The sequence below is a fragment of the Gymnodraco acuticeps genome, unplaced genomic scaffold (assembly GCF_902827175.1).
Source record: "Gymnodraco acuticeps unplaced genomic scaffold, fGymAcu1.1, whole genome shotgun sequence".
Classification (NCBI taxonomy): domain Eukaryota; kingdom Metazoa; phylum Chordata; class Actinopteri; order Perciformes; family Bathydraconidae; genus Gymnodraco; species Gymnodraco acuticeps.
The window spans coordinates 102,765-125,419 of record NW_022990875.1 but is presented as its reverse complement, the minus strand read 5'-3'; the positions used below and the strand labels follow the sequence as shown (position 1 = coordinate 125,419).

Sequence of the window (22,655 nt, the reverse complement as noted above, 5' to 3'; positions counted from 1 at the left end):
AGTCAAGCCGACTCCGGAGGTGGCGGTATGCACCTTAAAGTTGTTTGCAATCCGCCAAAAAACCGGGAGAAGAAGAAGAAGAAGAAGAAGAGGAAGCCGACTCCGAGCTGTCCGACTTCAGGCGAGCTTTTTGTGACCTCCCCCGGCTGCGATCGGCTATTCTCGTCTACTTTCGAGGCGAGCCGCAACGCGTCTCAAACAAGCCTACTAGCTGTCCCCGTTATTTTCACAAACACTCCCGCCTCTGTTAGTTCACATTTACTGACACACACATTTGTATCATCTGTTGTAGACCCAAATAAATAAAATCAAATAAGAACTCATTCTCAAAAAAGATAAAGGCCATTCTTAAAATGTATAAACGAACAATAGTTTGATTAATATTGATTAGAGTGCACAATAGAAATAAAATAATTCATTGGATTGCACACTTTGTTTGTTTGGATATGTAGCAAATTAACATTTTAAATAGCACTTAATGACTGACTGAATGGAAATGACAATAAATGAAAATGTAAAACGAAAAAAGCGATCATGAAAATGTTTCCAATAAATGAATAAAATGATTTTTGACCACTTAGTTGTTCAGATATATCACATATTTGTAACTAAATGATACATGAATTGAAACAAAACACAGTATAAACTGAGGAGTGAGTCCCGTGAGTTTCATGTGTTTTCTTCACTCCGCTGGGAAACTGCTCTCATGTCAAGAAGCATCAGATCAGTGCATGCGCTGCATCGTCCAATCAGTGAGCGATACACAGTAAGGGGGCAGGGCGAGTGTCTGAGGATTTCACCGGAGGATGGTCTGGTGGTTCCTCGGGACGCTACTCAAGATGGCGCAGACAAATCAACTTCCGGTGATACCGAGACCGAGGAGCGAGGAAATGAAAAATAAGAGAAGTGAAACGCAGCCTGTTGAGATATAACATACAGACATCATGTATAGTGTATGACTCATAGACTGTATATATAAATGGACGTAGTGTCCGTGACGTCACCCATAGGATTCTGCAGAGTTGCCGAGAAGCCCTTAGTAGGCGGAGTCGGCCACTAACGGCTTGACAGCAATGTCAGAGTCTAATCCCGCCTGCTCCAAATAAGGGCAAAGAGGCGGAGCCGAGGCGGGACCTGCTGCCTCCGAACTGGAAGTAAACAGAGCTAGCTCAAGCTAAGAAGCTAAGCTAACATGAAATACATACATACCAAGTTACTGCTAACAGTGTAGTTCCCCTATATCAGGGGTGCCCAACCTTTTTTGAACCGAGAGCTACTTTTAAAGTTGCCAGTCTGCCGAGATCTACCAGTCCAAATAGAGAGGCGTAGCCAGCCTACTACCAGGTAAATACACACTTCTACTTGTATAAAACTGACCTTTGTACGATTAATACTTCATAAAATACTGCAGATCCTTTATCTTACCTCTTTCTAATCTACACACATACAAGTATTAACTGAAGTCACACAACAGTGTTGTTGATACAGAGTTGGAGTTTATTCACACGTCACATACTACAGTGGGTAATGTTTTCAAGAAACATTGAACAGTGCTGACACAGGAAAAAAGAAAAGACTCTGAACCCTTTCTTTGCCATTATATAAACATAGTGTTGCTACAAAAGTAAAAATTAGGCTTACTAATAAGACAACTCAGATCTGAAGCTACACAGGAATCTGCTGAAAAAGTGCAATAAAAAGACAAAATTAATAGAATCAAACCCTTTTTTGTAGCATTTTAGTAGAGTATCAAAATAAATGCCTTTAAAATAGGATGCAAGCAACACTAGTTTCTTAACCTGAATTGATAATAGACTATAATCAATGTGAACAGAACAGATCTTAATGTTTGCATTCTTATACCATTTTGTACAATAATTATCATGACTAAGTTCAAACAAACTAAAACTTACAGCTGATTAATAACGGTATCTAACTTGAGTTTTTATTATATCAAAAACCTGTTGAAATGCTACTGTTATTTTTACTGTCCCCCAAAAGCGCGTCGGCAGCCTCCAGGAATGCTTCTTTCACAACTTCGCCGTCTTTGAAAGACTTCATGTGTTTAGCAAGAACGTGACTGATGCGATAAGATGCTCTGGTAGCAGCGTTGCTCTTGTTGTTGGGCCTGGTGAAAATGGACTGCTGTGCATTTAGCTGTCCTTTCAGGCCCCTCCCCTTTTGGGAGCGTAGGGCAGAATTAGGAGGGAATTCCGTCCCGCAGCGTTTGTGCACTGTTTTGAAATGCCGCTCCTAAATGACCCTTCTTCGATAAAGCCACGCTCGCATTGCAGATGAGACAGATGGACTTTGAATTGGAATAGATACAAAAATAATCATCCTCCCACTCGGAGTGAGAATTATATATTTTGGGCTTTCTTGCTTCTGCCGTAATTACGGTCTTGTGTGTGTGCGGACTGTCACTCCTGTTGACACGGACAACGCCAGCGAACTAGTGCCCACTGCCCACCAGCTACACCCCGACACATGGGGTCACGCCGGCCAATCACAAAGCTTTGATGCGTTCAAGTGCATTATTCTGGCACAGGATGATTATTTTAGAGGACATTAACGATAAAACAGAATATTGTTGTTCTATTTTTAGACACATCTCGCGATCGACTGGGAATCTCCCCGCGATCGACCGGTCAATCGCGATCGACTGGTTGGGCACCCCTGCCCTATATAAACGTTACATTCATAATCAAATGAGACAATCTGCAAGATAATTAGCTATATTTTGTTATTCTTAATGCTTGTCGTTCACACGTTAAGAAAATAAGTACCGATACATAGCAGAACAATTGTGGCGATGTTCAGCTTAATAAGCCTTGTTCAACATAATTTATTTAGCTAATACTACAGCAGGCGAACCAAGTCTGCGTTTCGCTGCATTCCTTGATCTCCAGTTATAACGACGGACTCCACCGCCCGGACCTAACGGAGCCGCAGTGGGCTAGCTCCGGGACACCGGCTGGAGCTAGCCCCCTGCGGCTCCGTTAGCTCCGGCGGCCACCACTGGGATAATTGGGTCCCCTATTAACATTTGCTCCCGTTTAGCATTATGGGCGTCATAGCCATAGACTATAAAAGTCTTACCCAAGGCTGAATCATAAACTAAAATGTATATGTATGCATAAAGGGTTACGTCCTTAGCTGGCTAATAAGTAACAAGCTAAGCTACCAAGCGCACAAACACCTGCGAACGGGGTTAACATAATATTATCATTTTAGACTTCTTGGAAGTTCTGTTAGTACATTCAAGCGCACAGCACGACATTTTAATTGTCTGGTATTTGTAACAATATTCCCTAAAAGGCACAATCACCACAAACACGGCTAAAGCTAAAGGGTCAAGTACAGTACTATGACTAACTAACGTTGTAGCCTAGCAGAGTGGACAAGTTGCTGTTCGCTGACAGTGAGGCATGTACGTGTCCATCAAAGTGACCACGCCCTAATTTATGCAAAAACTTTAAGACCTAATATAAATAAAAGGGTCGTGTTAGAAAACAATTCACTCATAGATTCATAATCATGAAGGTGGAATCTAACTATATCGATAATAATATTTATTGCATCCATGGGTAGAAACATGTTTTTTTCTGCTGTAAAGTTTGGCATTTTAACATGGGGTCTATGGAAATTGCTCCTTTCTGCAGCCAGTCCCTAGCAGCCCATGTATGAACTGCAGTGTGTGGCACTTCCGTATTGGCATCCCGGCTGTTCCCCAGAGTTTGCCGCTTGGTATCAGAGCCCTAGAGAGATAAGAGTTACGACACTCTTTGATGTCACCGCCAGCCGGTCACGTGGTTTATGTATGCCGGGATAGTTCAAAACGCACTTCCGTTGCAATGCTTCTCTATGGCAAAAACAGCACAAACATGGTCAAAATAGTCATAGATTAAACCAACGCTGTTATTTTTTAAAGATTGCTTTCATATTTACATGATGTGGTTACACTTTGTATGGATTGGCACTATTTATAAGTTTCGTTATTTAACGATATTTTGAGGGGAAAGTGTGGTAGCACAAGCAGGCTATGTTGCTGTCACTGCCAGGGCAGTCACGTCCGTAGTATAGTTGCGCTGCGCTGTCATGTTCTTCTATGGGACAGACAGCAGCGATTGCGTTATTGAATGGTAAATATATATATTTTTAAAAACACACACACCCAAGTACTTTATCAGCTGTAATTGCATTATTGCATACTTTTTATTGACAGTTTTGCATTTGGAGAGGCAGGGTGACAACGGAAAGCTTGGTAGCCTATTACTTAGATTACATTTTTGGAAGGAAACGTTTGTGTTCATGTTAGCATGATCATGTTAAGACTATGAATATCATTTTACCACAACAGTGGATGAACAATTTATATATGTGTTTGAACAAGAACAACAGGAAGAACAAAGTAAAAGGGATGAACACATGTGTGAACAAGTATTAAGAACAGTGTATGGAAAAAGTGATGTGATGTGGGATGTGTGTTAGAACAAAACAAAAGTAAAATGAATGAGAAGGAGAACAAAGAGGGTTAGGGTTCAACAGAAAAAGCCAAAAACACAATTTTGATTAATCTAAAGTGTAAAACAATCTTCAACACAGACCAAATTAGTGCCCTTGGACAACAAAACATGGTGGGGCAAAGAAACGATAAATTAAATTGAGAGTGGGAGACTAAAAATTATTACTATGATAAATATTCAAACTATTTACAAAACTATTTACAGAAGCTCCTGTTGAACCAGCAACAAAAACAGGTTTGTCAACAATAACGAGGCCACTTTGCCAGGGGGAGGTGATCCAGCGACGAGACAATACAGCAATTCATATTAGGTTCTGTTGAGACACTACAGAATATAAAACCTTCCAAGCCATGACCTCTGCCTGAAATCAGGACCACTCAGAGGAGAATGCACCACATCAAACTGGAGTCAGGAGTGTGAATAACACATTTTGGCCAAAACAAATTGTTGCTTACCAATACAGTGGCTGAACAATGGACACCAAACAGTGAAAAACAGAAGCATAATTGTGCGAACAACAATCGTGGGGGGGGGGGGGGGCATTTTACAAATATTTACAAACAACTATTTACAAAAAAGCAATACTATTTACAAAAAAGGGTTAGGGTAAGCAACTATTTACAAAAAAGCAATACAGAACTCTAGGGCATCCAGGAGCCTAACCATTTTGAAAAAAACAAAAAGGTTCCTTTGGGAAAGGGACATCCTCTTCATCTGTTTCCTGGGCCCTAAAAAGCAGAGCAAGAATAGGAACAGTGGTGAATAAGGGGAGAGAATACAGTTGGGAGCAGACTGAACAGAGGACATAGGACATATTCATGTTAAAATGTTTGCACAATAAATATTATGGCACTTTCGTTTATATTGCATTTTAATAGATCAGTTGTCATTCCATGGTTGGATGTGCAGCATTTGGATGCTCTAATCGATCCGAGAAGGGGTTCCGGATGTATGGCTTCCCTAAGGACATAGAGCGAAGGAAGAGATGGATGGCAATGGTCAACAGACAAAACCTGTGTCTGACAGAGGACAACAACAACAGAAAACTCTGTCATGTAAGTAATGTTCACAGAGGTGACATGACTTGTTAACATTTTCACACCATCGTTGAAGCAGCGGCATCTATAGGGCTTCATGTGGTTAACATCACTACTGATATGGGGAGCCCCAATTGGGCTATGTGGAAGTCCTTTGGGGTGACCTATGACAAGCCGTGGACAGCACATCCTGTGAAGCCACACCAGCACCTGTACTTCATGCCTGATGTTCCACACGTGGTGAAGAATTTAAAGAGTGCCTTGGTGAATGGTCACGTCATCACCATACCACAGGATGTGGTGGACAAAGAGAAGCTGCCGTCCAGTGTGGTGTCTGTTGGCCCCCTGAGGGATCTGGTGTCATACCAAGAGGGAATGGCCCTAAAACTGGCACCTAAGCTGTCTAGAGGCGTCCTGGAGCCTAGTCATTTTGAGAAAATGAAGATCAGTTCAGCAATGCACGTCTTCTCCAAGTCATCGAGTGCTGCCCTGAGGTACATGGTGGCAGAGGAGCACAGACCAGAGTCCTACCTTACCACTGCGTGGTTTTTGGAGACGGTGGACCACTGGTTTGACCTCATGTCGTCACGCAACACTGTTACTGCCCTAAGTCATTTCAAGATGGAGGAGTATGATAAGGCCATCAGCTTCCTCCGGGACTCCATCCATCTGTTTCGGGGCCTGAAGATCGGTCCCAAGGGCAGCTAGAAATCAGTCCAGACAGGACTGGTGATGGCCACAACAACAATCCTGGAGGTCCAGCATGACCTGTTGAGACAAGGGCACAAATTTGTTCTCACAAGCCGCTTCACTCAAGACTGCCTGGAAAACACAGTGGGCCAGTTCCTATCACCAGTGCATACTGGGAGTTACGTGGAGGATGGATCAGACCACTTGGCAGACTTCCTGGACACGCAGAACAGCAGCTGCAGTCCTCCTGACGTTCTGAGAGTGGAGCAGCTAGTAGACCTGACAACACCACCTGACATCACTAAAACCGAGTCCTGTGTGCTATACCACCTTGCAGGATACATCGTGAAAAGGGTCATCAGCTTCTCACTTTGTGACAAATGCCAGTGTGCCCTAGTGAAAAATGTCAGTGATGGTGAAAATGAGAGAGCTGGTCTGCTGGTATTAAAATAATTTAAAAGGGGTGCACTTTACCGTCCATCTGATGAGGTTTTCACCCTTGTTCAGAACGTGGAGCAGCTGTTCCGTGTGAGGACGAGCGATTCCCTCATGGAGTCCTCAAATGCAGTGTCACAGCTGGAACAAGAAGCCATGTTGCTGGACAGCAACCTTCCCTCATGCCATGACCTGAAGAAAAAATTCTCTCAACATACATCAGGCTGAGGTTAAGGATTGCATCAAAGTGCATCAGGGCTGAGAGGAAGGATAAACATAAAGGGTATCTTGGCAGCAACAGTCAGAGTAAGAAGGCAAAGAAGAACCAACAGACCTCTGCACCGAAGGTCATAACATCTAGGCCACTGCCAAACACCTTACTTGTTGCCATCGATGTACTTGGCATCTCCATTCCCGGTCCACCGTCAGCAGCCTCCAGCCTCCTCTTCTTTCAGCAGTCATCACCTGCAGCCGTTGCCAGCACCAGCCTCCTTCAGCAGCAGCACCCTCCAGCAGCAGCACCCTCCTTCAGCAGCAGCACCCTCCTTCAGCAGCAGCAGCCTCCTCCAGCAGCAGCAGCAGCCTCCTCCAGCAGCAGCAACAGCCATATGAGGCTGACATATGAGGCTGAATAATTTTTTTTAAAAAGTGTTTATTTTGTTAAAAATAAACATTTTGGATGCATGACCATGTTTTAGGCTCATCCTTCATTCACTGCTGTAGAGTAGCCTATTCAGTAGGCTATTATTTGTTAAAGACTGAATAATCAGTGTGCATCTGGACCTGGTGACGACATTACCTATTGACGCAGCAACCACTGTAAGTTATATTCTTGTTTAATTAGACTTCTCGGTTTCATTTATTCGACTCTGTATAATTGTTACTGTAGCTTAAACGGCTAAATCGCTTTTGAGAGATTTTAAATCTCAGATCTGCTCAGGCGAAACCTGCTTTACAGGTCTCAGCACTCAAGCCTGCATTATTAACATAGGCAGGGCCAGTCTATTGTCGCCCATCAGCTGTAGATAGTTAACTAATTAGAGGGGCGTGCCCCTACAGCTGTGAGAACTGAGCAATCAGGCGTCCATTTTTAGGTATCACTTTCCTGGAGCGTCAGCTTCAGCGTTAGACAGCCGAAGACTGACAAAGACATTGGAGTCCTGCGGGAGTCTCTAAGACTGACAAAGACATTGGAGTCCTGCGGGAGTCTCTAAGACTGACAAAGACATTGGAGTCCTACAGGAGTCACGAGGGAGGCAAAGAGGAGGCAAATCCTACTTTGATTGAGCTAAGTATCGCTGGTGTTTTTATTTTCTATTTCGTTTCATTTTATTTGGTTGTTTAGCCCCTCATGCTATAATCATGTGTATTTTCTCCATTCCTGTTCATGTGTCTTCTCGCAATTATCACTGGCCCCGTGTATCTCGTAATCGATATAACCGGCCTGCTCTCGTCTATCCCACATGCTCCACTGAGATCCAACATCTAGTTTCAGGTGGCCTGTGGAACTGCCAGTCAGCTGTTCCTAAGGCTGACTTCATCTCTGGCTACGCCTCCCTGCAGTCTCTGGATTTCCTTGCTCTCACTGAGACCTGGATTACTCCATCCAACACATCCACCCCAGCAGCTCTCTCCACTGCATATTCCTTCTCCCATACACCCAGACCCACTGGCAGAGGAGGTGGCACTGGTCTCCTGCTCTCTCCCAAATGGAGCTTTTCCCTCTTCAAGGTACCTAACTTCACTCCTTCCACCTTTGAGTTCCATGCCGTCACAGTAACCCATCCTATACAGTTAACCATTGTTGTTCTCTACCGTCCACCAGGCGCCTTGGGGGACTTCTTGGAGGAATTAGATCATCTCCTCTCACACATCCCTGAAACTGGCCCTCCCGCTGTACTTCTCGGAGACTTCAACCTCCAGATGGGGAAGATAGACGAACTAATATCTCTGTTAACCGCCTTTGCTTTCTCACTGTCTCCGTCCCCACTGACTCATAAAGCTGGCAATGTCCTTGATCTCATATTCTCAAGGAACTGCGCTACTTCTAACCTCTCTGTAAACCCGCTCCACACATCCGATCACTTCTTCATTTCATTCTCTCTACCCCTTTCCAAACATAACAAACTAATCTCTTCCCATCCTACACTTGTCCGCCGTAACCTTCGCTCCCTCTCTCCCTCTACCTCGTCGGTGCTCTCAGCCCTCCCTTCCTCTGATTCGTTCCAACTACTGCCTCCAAACTCTGCTGCAGAAACTCTCCTCTCTACTCTCTCATCCACTCTGGACTCTCTCTGTCCTCTCACATCTCGGCAGGCTCGTCAGTCCCCTCCGGCTCCCTGGCTAAATGATGCACTGCGTGCTAATAGAACCGTCCTTAGGGCAGCAGAGCGGAAATGGTGGAAATCCAAACACCGTGACGACCTCCTAACCTATCAAGCTCTCCTCTCCTCTTTCTCTGCTTCAATCTCTCAGGCAAAAAGCACTTTCTTTCAAGATAAGATCCAATCTTCCTATTCCAATCCTAAAAAACTATTTTCCATCTTCTCCACCCTCTTGGACCCTCCAAAAGCTCCTCCCCCCCTCCTCACTTCTGTCAAGCGACTTTGTTACCCACTTTGAAAAAAAGGTTAATGATATTCGCTCTTCTTTTTCTGACTCACCTTTACTCACCGCTGGGTCACCAGACCTTCCTTCCACCAACACACTAACCTCCTTTTCCCCTCTCTCTCCAAGTGAGGTTCTTACCCTCATTACCTCTGTCCGCCCTACCACCTGTCCTCTGGACCCTATCCCTTCCAACCTCCTTCAGACTATCGCTCCTGATATTCTACCGTTTCTCACCCATTTCATCAACACTTCTCTAACTTCTGGTCACTTTCCAAACAGTCTCAAGGAGGCAAGAGTAAACCCTCTCCTAAAGAAACCCACTCTCAACCCGTCTGATGTTATAAACTACAGGCCTGTCTCTCTCCTCCCGTTCCTGTCTAAATCACTTGAACGCGCTGTCTTTAAACAACTCTCCTGTTATCTCAATCAGAACAACCTTCTGGATCCGCACCAGTCTGGTTTCAAGGCAGGTCACTCCACAGAAACTGCTCTCATTGCTGTCACGGAGGAACTGCACACTGCCAAAACTGCATCCCTCTCCTCTGTCATCATCCTGTTGGACCTGTCTGCTGCATTCGACACGGTGAATCATCAGATCCTCCTTCGCACTCTCCAAAAACTTGGAGTTTCTGGCTCTGCACTTTCCCTCCTCACCTCATACCTGAAAGACCGTACCTACAGGGTGACTTGGAGAGGGTCTGAGTCCGACCATTGTCAATTAACTACGGGGGTCCCTCAGGGCTCTGTTCTTGGTCCCCTTCTCTTCTCCCTGTACACAAACTCGCTCGGATCAGTCATTAGCCCGCATGGTTTTTCTTACCACTGCTACGCTGACGACACCCAATTGATTCTGTCCTTTCCCCGCTCAGAGACCCAGGTCGTCGCACGCATCTCTGCTTGTCTAGCTGACATCTCTCAGTGGATGTCTGCTCACCACCTCAAGCTCAACCTTGACAGGACTGAGCTGCTCTTCCTCCCGGGAAAAGATTGTCCAACTCTTGACCTGACAATCAACATCGGCACCTCAGTTGTTTCCCCGACTCAGACTGCAAGGAATCTGGGTGTGACCCTAGATAACAACCTGTCCTTCACTGCAAACATCGCTGCTACAACCCGTTGCTGCAGATACACGCTTTACAACATCAGGAAGATACGTCCCCAGCTGACTCAGAAAGCGACTCAGGTTCTGGTCCAGGCTCTCGTCATCTCACGCCTAGACTACTGCAACTCCCTCCTGGCTGGTCTACCTGCATGTGCCATCCGACCTCTGCAGCTCATCCAGAATGCAGCGGCTCGTCTGGTTTTCAACCTTCCTAAATTCTCCCACACCACTCCGCTCCTCCGCTCCCTTCACTGGCTTCCGGTAACTGCTAGAATCCACTTCAAGACACTGGTACTTGCTTACCATGCTGCGAATGGATCTGGCCCTTCCTACATCCAGGACATGGTTAAACCGTACACCCCAGCGCGTGCACTACGCTCTGCATCAGCCAAACGACTCGTTGCGCCCTCGCTGCGAGGGGGACCCAAGTTCCCATCGGCGAAAACACGTGGGTTTGCTGTCCTGGCTCCAAGATGGTGGAATGAGCTCCCCATTGACATCAGGACGGCAGATAGCTTGCACATCTTCCGGCGCAAACTGAAAACGTATCTCTTTCGACTCCACTTCGAGCGTTAGAACTATTAACGAAGCACTTTTATACTAATAAAGGACTGGCTTACCTAAAGCCAGTTGAGTAGCACTTGAAATGTTTGGCTCTATGAAACCTGATGTACTTATATGATTCTGTTTTCTTCAAGGTTGTGTCTTCCTGGTCGAATGTACTTATTGTAAGTCGCTTTGGATAAAAGCGTCAGCTAAATGCAATGTAATGTAATGTAAATGTGTTTAATACATTTAATAGGTTTACACCTTCTGTCCATATGTGCTTTTTATTTAAAACATTTGATTAACTTTTGGTTCACATTTCAATAAATTGTATTTGTATTTGCACTCCTTTTGTCCATTATTCTTACTGAAAATGTTAGATTACACATTAACATCTGACTGAAGATTGGCCCCATTTATTTGTGACGTTGTGAAGCTCATAAAGTGAGGCAAATAGAAATAATCAGCTGATGGAGTGTAGATGTGGAAATAGCTGCATTCGATCAGCTGACTGTTTTTACAATAAAAGTAGTTTCTTAGTGAATGTCCTGTACTGGTCTTAAAATCTCATAACATCAGCTTTTAATGTTCCTCTTGGATGTTCTTCTTGACCCTCAGAGAAGGAGAAAATGTCGTGTCTTTCAGGCATGTCCTTTCCTAACAAAAATGACAGGAAACATAAAACATATTATTGCAGAACAAGTGTGTTATTTATGAAAGCGGTGTGTTTGTGTGTTTAGGGGCTGTAGATATAATTATTTTGTAATTGTAATGTTTTTTTTTTATTTCAACAATGAGCTACAAAGACAATCAGATTATGAATGAACAGTATGAAGTTCATCAACATTGAAATATATGTTATTATCAAAATAATATTTAACTGTTATCAAAACGTAGTGCAACTGTAGAAGCTTGCTCTGTTGTCTCACTGAAAGAATCACTTTTACCACGTTTTTTACAGACAATATTGAGAGATAAATAGTAGCAGTTCTCACTATGTGTTAAATATCTTTGCCTTCAATACATTAAATTAGAAAGCTGACAAAGTCATATTGCTAAATATCTAAATGTAACTTTTTGCATGGAAAAAACCCTCAACTTAACTGATGTGTCGGTGATCTAGTATTTAGTATTGTTTAATGGAATGTATATCAGTGTATTCAAGTCAATACTTCATTCATTTAAACCAATATATTTCTTGATTCTTTGTACAGTATGAAAAAAGAGTCTTTGTACCTGTGCTGAAGTTCACTGCTGTGAGGAGTCCAGTTCTGTCTCTCACTCTCTGGTCCAGCCTGTCTGCATCACCTGGACACCTTAAACAAACAGATATATATGTAAAGTACCATGTGTACAAACAATATAACTGATTCTCTTCTGTTGAACATGTTGGATTGTGTATTGTCCGAGTCAGGGTCCTTTTTATTTTACTGTAACTTTGGAAGTTGTGTTACCAATGCTTACTGTTTATTTGATACCCATTTGGTAATGCAATTAATAAAAACAACAAGGTTTGGGTTCGTTCTTCAGATGACTGTGACGTTAACGTGTAAGCTCAATAATGCTCCAGCTCAACCAACCATATTGTAATATCTAAGTAATCATCTTGAAATATGACATTAATAATTGTAATATACACACATCTTATTGTGAGGTTGATTTCACATACACTACTTCGACATTAGCTTGTTTACATACTTGAGCATAGCCAATTTAAATTAACCTTAGATGCATACAGTTCTACCTACATAATAAAATATCTCTAAGTTACAAGGATGTAACCTTATTTTATCAACCTCAAACAGAAGCCGTTTGTGCAACAGTATTATCCCACTTAACACTTGTCTATTTCGTTTTAACCTTTATATATACAGTCTATGATTTTAACTTGGAGGCTACGATTACAATCGTTAGCACCGATATAGCTACCACTAGCTTACATGCTAACCCAAGCCTTACCATTCATTACGTAGCTGATTAAAATCATTAACACATAAATAAAGCACTAGAATTTCACTTACCGCAAAACCGCATTCATGCACCGTCTGTTTTAACCGCAGAGCGAGTCACAATAGTCCGATATATAAGCATGAAGAACAAACAACCACGGCCGGCTACAAGTTGTGTTTCCTGGGTGAGCTGAGCAGGCAGAGTCCCTTAGTGATGTGTCTGTCGGTCGCGAACGAGCCGGCTCAAAGAGCCGGCTCTTTTAAGTGAACGACGGGAGCCGGCTCTCGCCCGCGAACGAGCCATTTTTGCGGAGGGATCTAGATCGGCATGAAGGCACATTATGCAATGTGCAATGTGCACATTATCCCGCTTATTACATGGCCACATTCTCAACAAAGTAACGACATGACTCCCAATATTAATGGAAATGCTTTTATGGATTTAGAAAATGATTTTAGTGATTTAAAAAATAGTTTTATGTATTGATTTAAATTGACATGCATCCGCTAAGAAAAGTAGTCCGTTCTTACTGTTTGAACTAACGTAGCAACGGCAGGAACTGCTTCGATAGTGTTTTTGAGGAGCTTTTTGATTACAGATTTGAAAACATCGTTGCTTGCTTTAAAAGTAGCACAATTCATTATGGCAAACCTTGGAAAGTATCTAGATATCCCTGCCCTAATGCCAAAGTAACTGGCAACTGAATATGTGTCGCCGTTTGATCTCTATGTCTGGACCGCTGCGTAAAAAGGAGGGTTTCTGCCCCATTACTTCTCTTCTTACTTCTAGAAAAATAAAACACGGAGGACGGAGATTCTCCCCCTCTTCTGAAAGCCCAGCAGCTGATCTCAGAGCACGCTCCCCTCTCCTGCAGGGGGGCGTGGTCAGCTGCAGCTCACAGAATCAGCCCCTGCAAAAACAGCTCTGGAAAGAGCAAATAGAGCGAAATGAGGCATGGCTAAAATGCAGGATCTTTTTGGTATTTTGAAGAAAAAAAAAATATTGATATACTTTATATAGGTCGATACAGTAGCCCCTTTTTTAAAATAGTTTTATAGGTGTTGCTATCTGTTTTGTGTAGCGTCAAGCAAGTCAATGCATTCATTGGGTGGTATCAGAGAGTTGCACGTGTCTGTAAATGCAATGAAAACAATTGGCCACAGCAAATCATTTATATTAAACATGTAATTTTTACTTTTGAATACTTCAGTGCAAAGGATGTATTGAATAATTTAAGTGATATATGTGTACACATATAAATCATTAGTCAAAACAGGGCTACATTTGATTTAATTAAAAGGTATAATAAGTGGTAAACTGAAGAGCCGTTTGGGAGCCGAAAGAGCCGAGCCAAATGATCCGGCTCACCAAGAAGAGCCGAAATTCCCATCACTAGAGTCCCTGTAGCTAGCTTCACGGAGCCTACACACGGCGGCGTGCGTTGCCGCTTCAACGCTTCTGCCCATTCACTTTGAATGGGGTGACGTCACGATTCGCCGAACTGCACTGTGGGAGCAAAGCGTAGCTTCTCTCGCGGTGCTCGCTGCAAAAGTAGAGCAATGTTCTATTTTTGCCGCCTCGACGGAGGCGTCAGCCAATCAAATCCCGCGTATGCAAATCTGACATTACAAGCGCTAGCCAATCAAACCGCGTGTATGTTGGGAGAGCCAGACCGCAGTTATTTCCCATATGTAAAAAAATGGAGGAGAAAAAGATCGTGGCGGTACGATATGACCAGTCCCTCTTTACATACATGGATACAAACCGGAGGAGCCAGGCATGGGGGGAGGTGGCAGAGACAGTGGGTGACACTGGTAGGTTTTCGCCTTTTTGGGGAGTTTATATCCAGTGTACTTCGTTTGAATGGACAGCTAGCAAGCATAGACAGTATATTTAGCCAGCATGGATGTAGCATGAATGCTTTGCTTTGTATGTCCGGGCCGGGACATTCATGTGATTGGTTGTTGGTCGCGTTGTTCGTAAAAAATCCCCAAGCTTCAGACACGCCCACCGCCAAGCGGTAACGCACGCCGCCGTGTGTAGGGGCCGTCACGGAGCAGCTAGCAGAGAGACAAGAAGCTAACAGCGGCAGGCACTTGACAGAGCCGTCACTCAATGTGACCACGCCCTAATTTATGCACAAACTTTAAGACCTAATATAAATAAAAGGGTCGTGTTATAAAACAATTCACTCACAGATCCATAATCATCAGTGGCGTTTCTAGGTGTACAAAACTGGGGGGGCAGAAAGAGGTCGGGGGAGAGAGAGAGAGAGAGAGAGAGGGGGGGGACAGAGAGAGGGAGGAGAGAGAGAGGGGGGACAGAGAGAGGGGGGGGAGGAGAGAGAGAGGGGGAGTGTCAAATTACATACTGAAGACCACAGGAGCAACACTGTGAGCGCATACATTTACGTACACAGCGTGGGGATGTCATAGTAATGCACCTTCATACATGGAGTAAAGGTCACCATCACAAAGTAATTCTTAACAATAACAACAACCGTAATGCTTTAGCATTAAAACACCATAGACTGTAAATATAAGGAAAACACTCATCATCGAGGTCACAATATCAATCGATCCAGCAGAGGCAAAACACAGAAGATCAACAAAATATATGACATAAATGAACTTACCAAAGCTGAAGGCTCACTTGAAAAGAAAAGCGGCACGGCGGTCCTTCCTCTGACAGAATGTGTCTATCACTTTGGGGATGAAGTCCTGTAGTTGCTGGATCAACTGGCTTTCAATTGAAAGCATGGCCAATGCGTTAAGTCGCGGCTGTCCCATGGTGTTGCGAGTGAAAGTCTTTATCCTTTTGAGGGTGGAAAAGTTCCTCTCTGACTCGGATGTCGTCATCGGAGTTGTCACTATTATTTTGACCAAAATAACAGTCTCAGCAAACGTTTCCTCCAAGTTGTTCTCGTGAATGGATTTCAACAGAGACAGGGCAGTGTTTCCAGTGTGAAGCTCACTGTGGCGGTAGAGCGTGGTCAGCTCAGACTTCAACTTCTCCTTGTTTCCCAACGCAGGCCACAGTTTCACGGCGCAGTTAAGCTCAGGTGTAGGAAATGACAGGACATGCTGTGGGAAGAATGAGCTGTCAACAAGCTTTGCAGCGATCAAATGGTCACTCTGTGAGAACCTCTGTTCCACCTGTGAGATGACTGTGTCACAAGCCTCCTTCATCACCGGCGCTGTGCTGCTGACTCGTCGGCCTGGCTCGTCTGTTCCATCATGAGCAGTGGCGGCCAATGCATCAGTTTTCTGCCTCATTTTCTGAACATTTTCCTTGAAACGGCAGAGCGCGCTGTTGATCCCAGGTGCATCGATGCTTCGTTTTTGCAGAGTGTTGTATAGAACATCCACTTCTGGCATAAGCAACGAAAAAAACTCCAGGAGCTGCATAAATGCTCGGTCCCGCAGTTTCTTTGACAGGCCGTATGCCTCACTTATGGTGACCGCATTCCATCCTGGTTGTGCGCGTATATGCTTCATACACTGAAGTAGTGCATCTCGGGTCTCCCAAACCGCGTTCACAGTTCTGCTTTTAAAGTTCCATCTCACAGCCGGTGGCCGTGGGATGCGTCTCTGTGTTGCCTCTGCAAGAGCTGCAACACGTTTTGGAGCACCGGAGAAAAAAGTGGAAAAAGCAGTTAGATCTGCAAAAAACACCTTCAGGATGCTCATCCTTGCTGAACACAGTTGCTGCAGGGTCAGGTTCAGTTGGTGGGCGTAGCAGTGAACAAACTGAGCGTTTGGGTACGTCTCCTTCATCACCGTCTGTACCCAGCGCACGTTACCGCTCATGACGGCCGCCCCGTCATAGGTCTGAGCGATTAGCTTTTCTTTCAGCTTCAGGGGTTCCAGAACAGCCTTGATGCTGTTAGAGAGACCTACACCAGTTTTGTCCTTTACTTCCACAAACTCCAAAAAACGCTCTGTAACTGTGAGGTCAGGCATAATGTATCGCAGCACAATCACCATTTGCGATTTACAGGAGACATCGGTTGTCTCGTCGGCCTGAACGGCAACAAATGATGTGTTGTCCACTTGCTTGGCTATTTCCTCCCTGTACACATCATACATGCAGTCCAAGAGTTCATTCTGTATGGTGCTTGATGTCCCTTTGAAAACAAGCTGAGCTTCGTAGTGCCGTTGAAGCCTGGAATCGCCCTCACACATTGTCTCGAAAATTGACCTGAATATCCCTGGATTCAGAGAGTCCGCCGACTCGTTGTGGCCCCGCAGTGCTGTCTCACATTTCCCACACAGTTTAATACAGGTGATGATCCGACCAAGCACGTACCTGTTTTCTTCCACCTTCCTATTATGAGAATCAATGCCGCGTCTGTAGGCGCTGTCAATCTGAGCTGCAACATTCACCCTTCCAAGTAATCCCAATTTTACGGCATTTTCCAAATGACTGTTGCTGCTCTCATGCTTCATTGTCCTCTCCGAAAGATGCTTTAAGTCCTTGTAACCTGTCCTCGACCAAGTACATTGATCTTCACCAAAAAGCAGGCAAGGAAAGCAAAAGAGGGAATTATTCTGGATGCTCGCCGTTAGCCATTTCTTTTTAGCAAACCACTCAGATTTAAACCCACGTTTAACTTTGCCCGCAGTCTGGACCATTTGGAAATCCGGTGGATGGTGGGCACCGAGGCGCTTTACCTCCAGTTTCTCTCAGAGACTAAGTGTCTCAAATGTGTGCTCCAGTAAATGGTCAACTTCATTCATTTTCTTTCAGTTTTTTACTTCTTTTAATCGCTGGTGATGTTAGCTATATGCTGCTCTCTCGTCTCCTCTTCAAACTACACGTGACGTTTCGCAGCACTGCACACGTGAGTACTTACAGCCAATCAATTCTGAATTATGTGAGATGACGTATGGTGGGGATGGGAGCACTATGCCCCTACGGTCATTATTTTTTTGCCACACACATTAAATAGAAAAATACTCTGAGCATGCGCAGTGTAGTTTTTACAATCACCGTTCACTTAGACTGTGAGAGGGAGGGGCAGGATCGGGTTTTGTCCCACATGGCTCTAAACAGCTCAAAACGGCACTCTAGACACTAATTAGAAGAACACAGACTAAAACAGAAATGTACAGACGAATCAGATTATTAAACATGACCTTAAAATATATTTTATATGTTTTTTTATTTATTTTTTAGTATTTTTTTGTAATCATTATTTGTAATACTTTCTTCTGACACTAGGTGGGGCTGTGCCCCACCTGCCCCTAATGACCCGCCGCCACTGATAATCATGAAGGTGGAATCTAACTATATCGATAATAAAAATGTATGGAGCCAGGTGTAGAAACATGTTTTTTTCTGCTGTAAAGTTGGGCATTTTAACATGGGGGTCTATGGAAATTGCTCCTTTCTGCAGCCATCGCCTATCGGCCAATATATGAACTGCAGTGTGTGGCACTTCCGTATTGGCTTCCCGGCTCTACCCCACAGTTTGCCGCTTGGGCAGGCACTTGACAGAGCCGTCACTCAATGTGACCACGCCCTAATTTATGCACAAACTTTAAGACCTAATATAAATAAAAGGGTCGTGTTATAAAACAATTCACTCACAGATCCATAATCATGAAGGTGGAATCTAACTATATCGATAATAAAAATGTCTGGAGCCAGGTGTAGAAACATGTTTTTTTCTGCTGTAAAGTTGGGCATTTTAACATGGGGGTCTATGGAAATTGCTCCTTTCTGCAGCCATCGCCTATCGGCCAATATATGAACTGCAGTGTGTGGCACTACCGTATTGGCTTCCCGGCTCTACCCCACAGTTTGCCGCTTGGTTTATATATATCTATGACTATCACTACCCGATCTGCAGCTCTGCCCGATCTGCAGTGTGCATGTGCGAGATGGTCCGCCATATTGGACAACTCCGGACGGCAACCCAAGATGGACACTTGACACAGTGGCTTTTAGCAAAGCTGAAAAAGAAAACTCGAGAGAGATGAGTTATTGTTATTACAACGTGACTTCACTATTATTTAACAACTCTTTTTATGGGGTTCTTTTATTTGGGGTTAAGTACATCGTCAGAATAAGTGAGAAATGAATTTAACTTCTGTTACAGCTATCATACTGAATACATATTTACTGTGAATGTGTGCAAAAATGTATGGCATATGGCTGTCTAACAGAAGTTACATTCATTTCTCACTTATTCTGACAATGTACTTAACCCCAAATAAAAGAACCCAATAAAAAGAGTTGTTAAATTATAGTGAAGTCACGTTGTAATAACAATAACTCATCTCTCTCGAGTTTTCCTTTTGAGCTTTGCTAAAAGCCACTGTGTCAAGTGTCCATCTTGGGTTGCCGTCCGGAGTTGTCCAATATGGCGGACCATCTCGCACATGCGCACTGCAGATCGGGCAGGGGGACGGATCGGGTAGTGATAGTCACTACCCGATCTGCAGCTCTGCCCGATCTGCAGTGCGCATGTGCGAGATGGTCCGCCATATTGGACAACTCTGGACGGCAACCCAAGTAGGACAATATTGACACAGTGGCTTTTGGCAAAGCTCAAAAGGAAAACTCGAGAGAGATGAGTTATTGTTATTACAACGTGACTTCACTATAATTTAACAACTCTTTTTATTGGGTTCTTTTATTTGGGGTTAAGTACATTGTCAGAATAAGTGAGAAATGAATGTAACTTCTGTTAGACAGCCATATGCCATACATTTTTGCACACATTCACAGTAAATATGTATTCAGTATGATAGCTGTCTAACAGAAGTTAAATCCATTTCTCACTTATTCTGACAATGTACTTAACCCCAAATAAAATAACCCCATAAAAAGAGTTGTTAAATAACAGTGAAGTCACGTTGTAATAACAATAACTCATCTCTCTCTCTCGTTTTATTTTTGAGCTTTGCTAAAAGCCACTGTGTCAAGTGTGCATCTTGGGTTGCCGTCCGGAGTTGTCCAATATGGCGGACCATCTCGCACATGCGCACTGCAGATCGGGCAGAGCTGCAGATCGGGTAGTGACAGTGACAACCATAGATATATATAAACACTAGATGGCTCATGGGAGATTTTCCAGCGTAGCTGACCGGCCGCCATCTTGCTACAGTCCACAGTTACTCTGATTCGCGTTATGGTAGCTGTTGTAAGGTGAGTGATCTGCACAAAAATACTCTTAACTCGCTGAAATCTTGACTGATTTACAAACGGTTTGGTTTATTATAAACATTATTAGCATGGCTATGATACAGGATGCTTGGACATGTTGAAATTGCAGCTTTTCCTTGTGTATGTGGTTGTATTTATTAGCTGGCTAATAACAAGAGGCTGTGAGTGAGACCTAGTATTACAAAGTTGACCCAGCAACTTTACACCAGTGGGAGAGGCAGAACTGCTCTTTCTTTTCAACATAACTTAAGTTACACATGATTTCTTCCAAGTGGTTTGGCTTGTTAAAAACATCTTGCATTATGATACAGGAATTTGCTGGCTTTGTGTTTACAGAAGTACCTGACTATGCCGGACTTTTGTGCAGCCTACGGATGCTCTAATCACCGCAGTCTGCAAACAAGAACCCGTGGGATCACCTTTCACGTGTAAGATATGACAATATTATGACTAAAATTAGGATAATCGTTAATTACTTAGTGGATGTATGTACATTACAAGTCCTGCTACACAGGATCAGTGGGGCTATGTGAGATAATAGTATTGCAAGATTGTTGTTGACCCAGCCTCTTTAGAATATGTTGCTACCATTTCTTTACACAATTATTGAATGTTTCTTTTGGACACCTTTTTTATTACTCTTAGTGTGGTTGTCTTATTCTTAAAGTAGGCTATACATACATGCATACATACCAAAAATATGATAATTTCGGTGTGTATTTTTGTCCTTACCCTTAATGTTAAAGGAAAGAAGGGAGGAAAATGTTGACAATAATTTATATATCTGGCTACCTTTCTCATGTTTTTAAAGTTTCCCAAAACCGAAGAGAGGAGGAGGCAGTGGGAACTCGCCCTAAGAAGGGACATATTCAGGTTCCATGAGACGCAGCACTATGTTCCCCACATATGTTTATGTTTGCTCAGTCTAATAAACCCATAACATGGTTGTGAAAGAATACCAAAGCTGAGGCTGGACGATGATTGATTGTTGGTGTGCCATGTGCCACCGTGTGTCTTATTGGTTTTGTGTTATACTGTATTTTGTTGTGTGCAGCTGGTCCTTATCTCCAAGACACATTTAAAACAAATAACCTTGAACCTTGAAGCCCCATCTCTCCCCACCTGCTCCTGCTTCCTACATCCCCTCCACACCACACCAAGTTGTTATTCTTAATAATAATAATAATACATTTATTTTGGGGGGCCGCCTTTCATAACACCCAAGGACACCTTACAGGGGCATAGGGGCAATATAGGGAACAATTCAAACAGTGGATTTTGTGATATATCAGCCGGGGTGAGACAAGACAAACCACAAATGGACTACAGAAGGACACAAAAGGACACATGGTACAGTTTATATTATTCTTGGTCTTTTTTCAATGACATATTTCAAAGGTTCTGGATTTGTTTACAAATCTAGAAACTAAATACAAAACTAGGATGATATGAAGATCTCATGTCAAAAATAATTGTGATAAATTAGACAGCACTGGCCTGTCTGAGCACATTTTATGTTGGTTTGGTTCTTCTGATAAAGGTGTGAATATCTAAATAATATACCAACATATGCTATTGTCATTAGTTGTGTCCCTGTTCTTCAAGCTAAGGCATTGCTAAATTAACAACTCTTGGCTTACAGAGTGGTAACATGAGACCGATTTTTATATATAAAATATAAATGTATTTTAATTTTATAATTTATTTTAAATATTAACAATATAATAAAAATAAATGGAAATATATACACCGGCAAATATTTAATATAAATACCTTGTGTGTGTGTGTGTGTGTGTGTATAGCTATTGCTTTATCTGATTAATGTTATTTTCATATGAAAGTCCATGATTATAAGTATGCAGTATCATAACTACATCTTTGATGTTTATAAAAAACCAAACCGTTTGAAAATTGGTTGACAATTGAGCAAGCTATGGTTATTTAAATAGTAAAATAATGTTATGAATGAGAGAACTGCCTGTAGCAAGATGGCGGCCAAGTGGCAACGTCGGTCTCCATTGGCCAGCAGCGCGGGTGAGTCATCTAGTGTTTATATATATCTATGGTGACAACAGTCTCAAACAAGCCTACTATTTTTCCGAAATAAGGTCCCGTGGAACGGAAGTAGATGGGCGTGACTTCGCCACTCCTCGGAGCGGAACGTAAAGCGACGTCCGTTTGTGATGACGCCGGCACAGCTGATCATCTGAAAGCCATGTATGTGTAATGCAGCCAGCTCTGTCCCACACACACACGAGCCCCCCGCCACTGTTACAGTAGGCTACACATTTACTGACATACAAACAGTTGTATCATCTGTTGTAGACCAAAATAAATTACATAAAATAAGAACTAATTTTCAAAAAAAGATAAAAGCCATTCTTAAGATGTATAAACGAACATCAGTTTAAGATTTCTTTGAGTGCACAATAGAAATACAAATAATTGAGAGAAGATAAAGCGTAACAGAAATATTGTGGGTTAAATAAATGTGAACAGATGATGCATTACCGTAACGGTATGGTTGTATACAAATAACATTAAGTAACGGCACTTACACTTGTTTTGTGTTGGCTGTTAAACTGA

General features: G+C 43.1%; 2 long non-coding RNA genes across 2 annotated transcripts; one reads left to right on the top strand and one right to left on the bottom strand.

Annotated features, from left to right (window-relative positions):
• Positions 1-4,188: 4,188 nt before the first annotated feature.
• On the bottom strand, positions 4,189-7,695 carry LOC117557510. The gene is made up of 2 exons (XR_004570731.1): positions 6,728-7,695; positions 4,189-5,254 (listed from the first exon to the last, which is right to left on the bottom strand). It is a non-coding gene; the product is annotated as an uncharacterized LOC117557510 (long non-coding RNA).
• A 12,742-nt stretch (positions 7,696-20,437) lies between these two features.
• Positions 20,438-21,032, top strand: LOC117557513. Its single transcript, XR_004570732.1, has 2 exons — positions 20,438-20,497; positions 20,881-21,032. It is a non-coding gene; the product is annotated as an uncharacterized LOC117557513 (long non-coding RNA).
• The last annotated feature ends 1,623 nt before the right edge of the window (positions 21,033-22,655 follow it).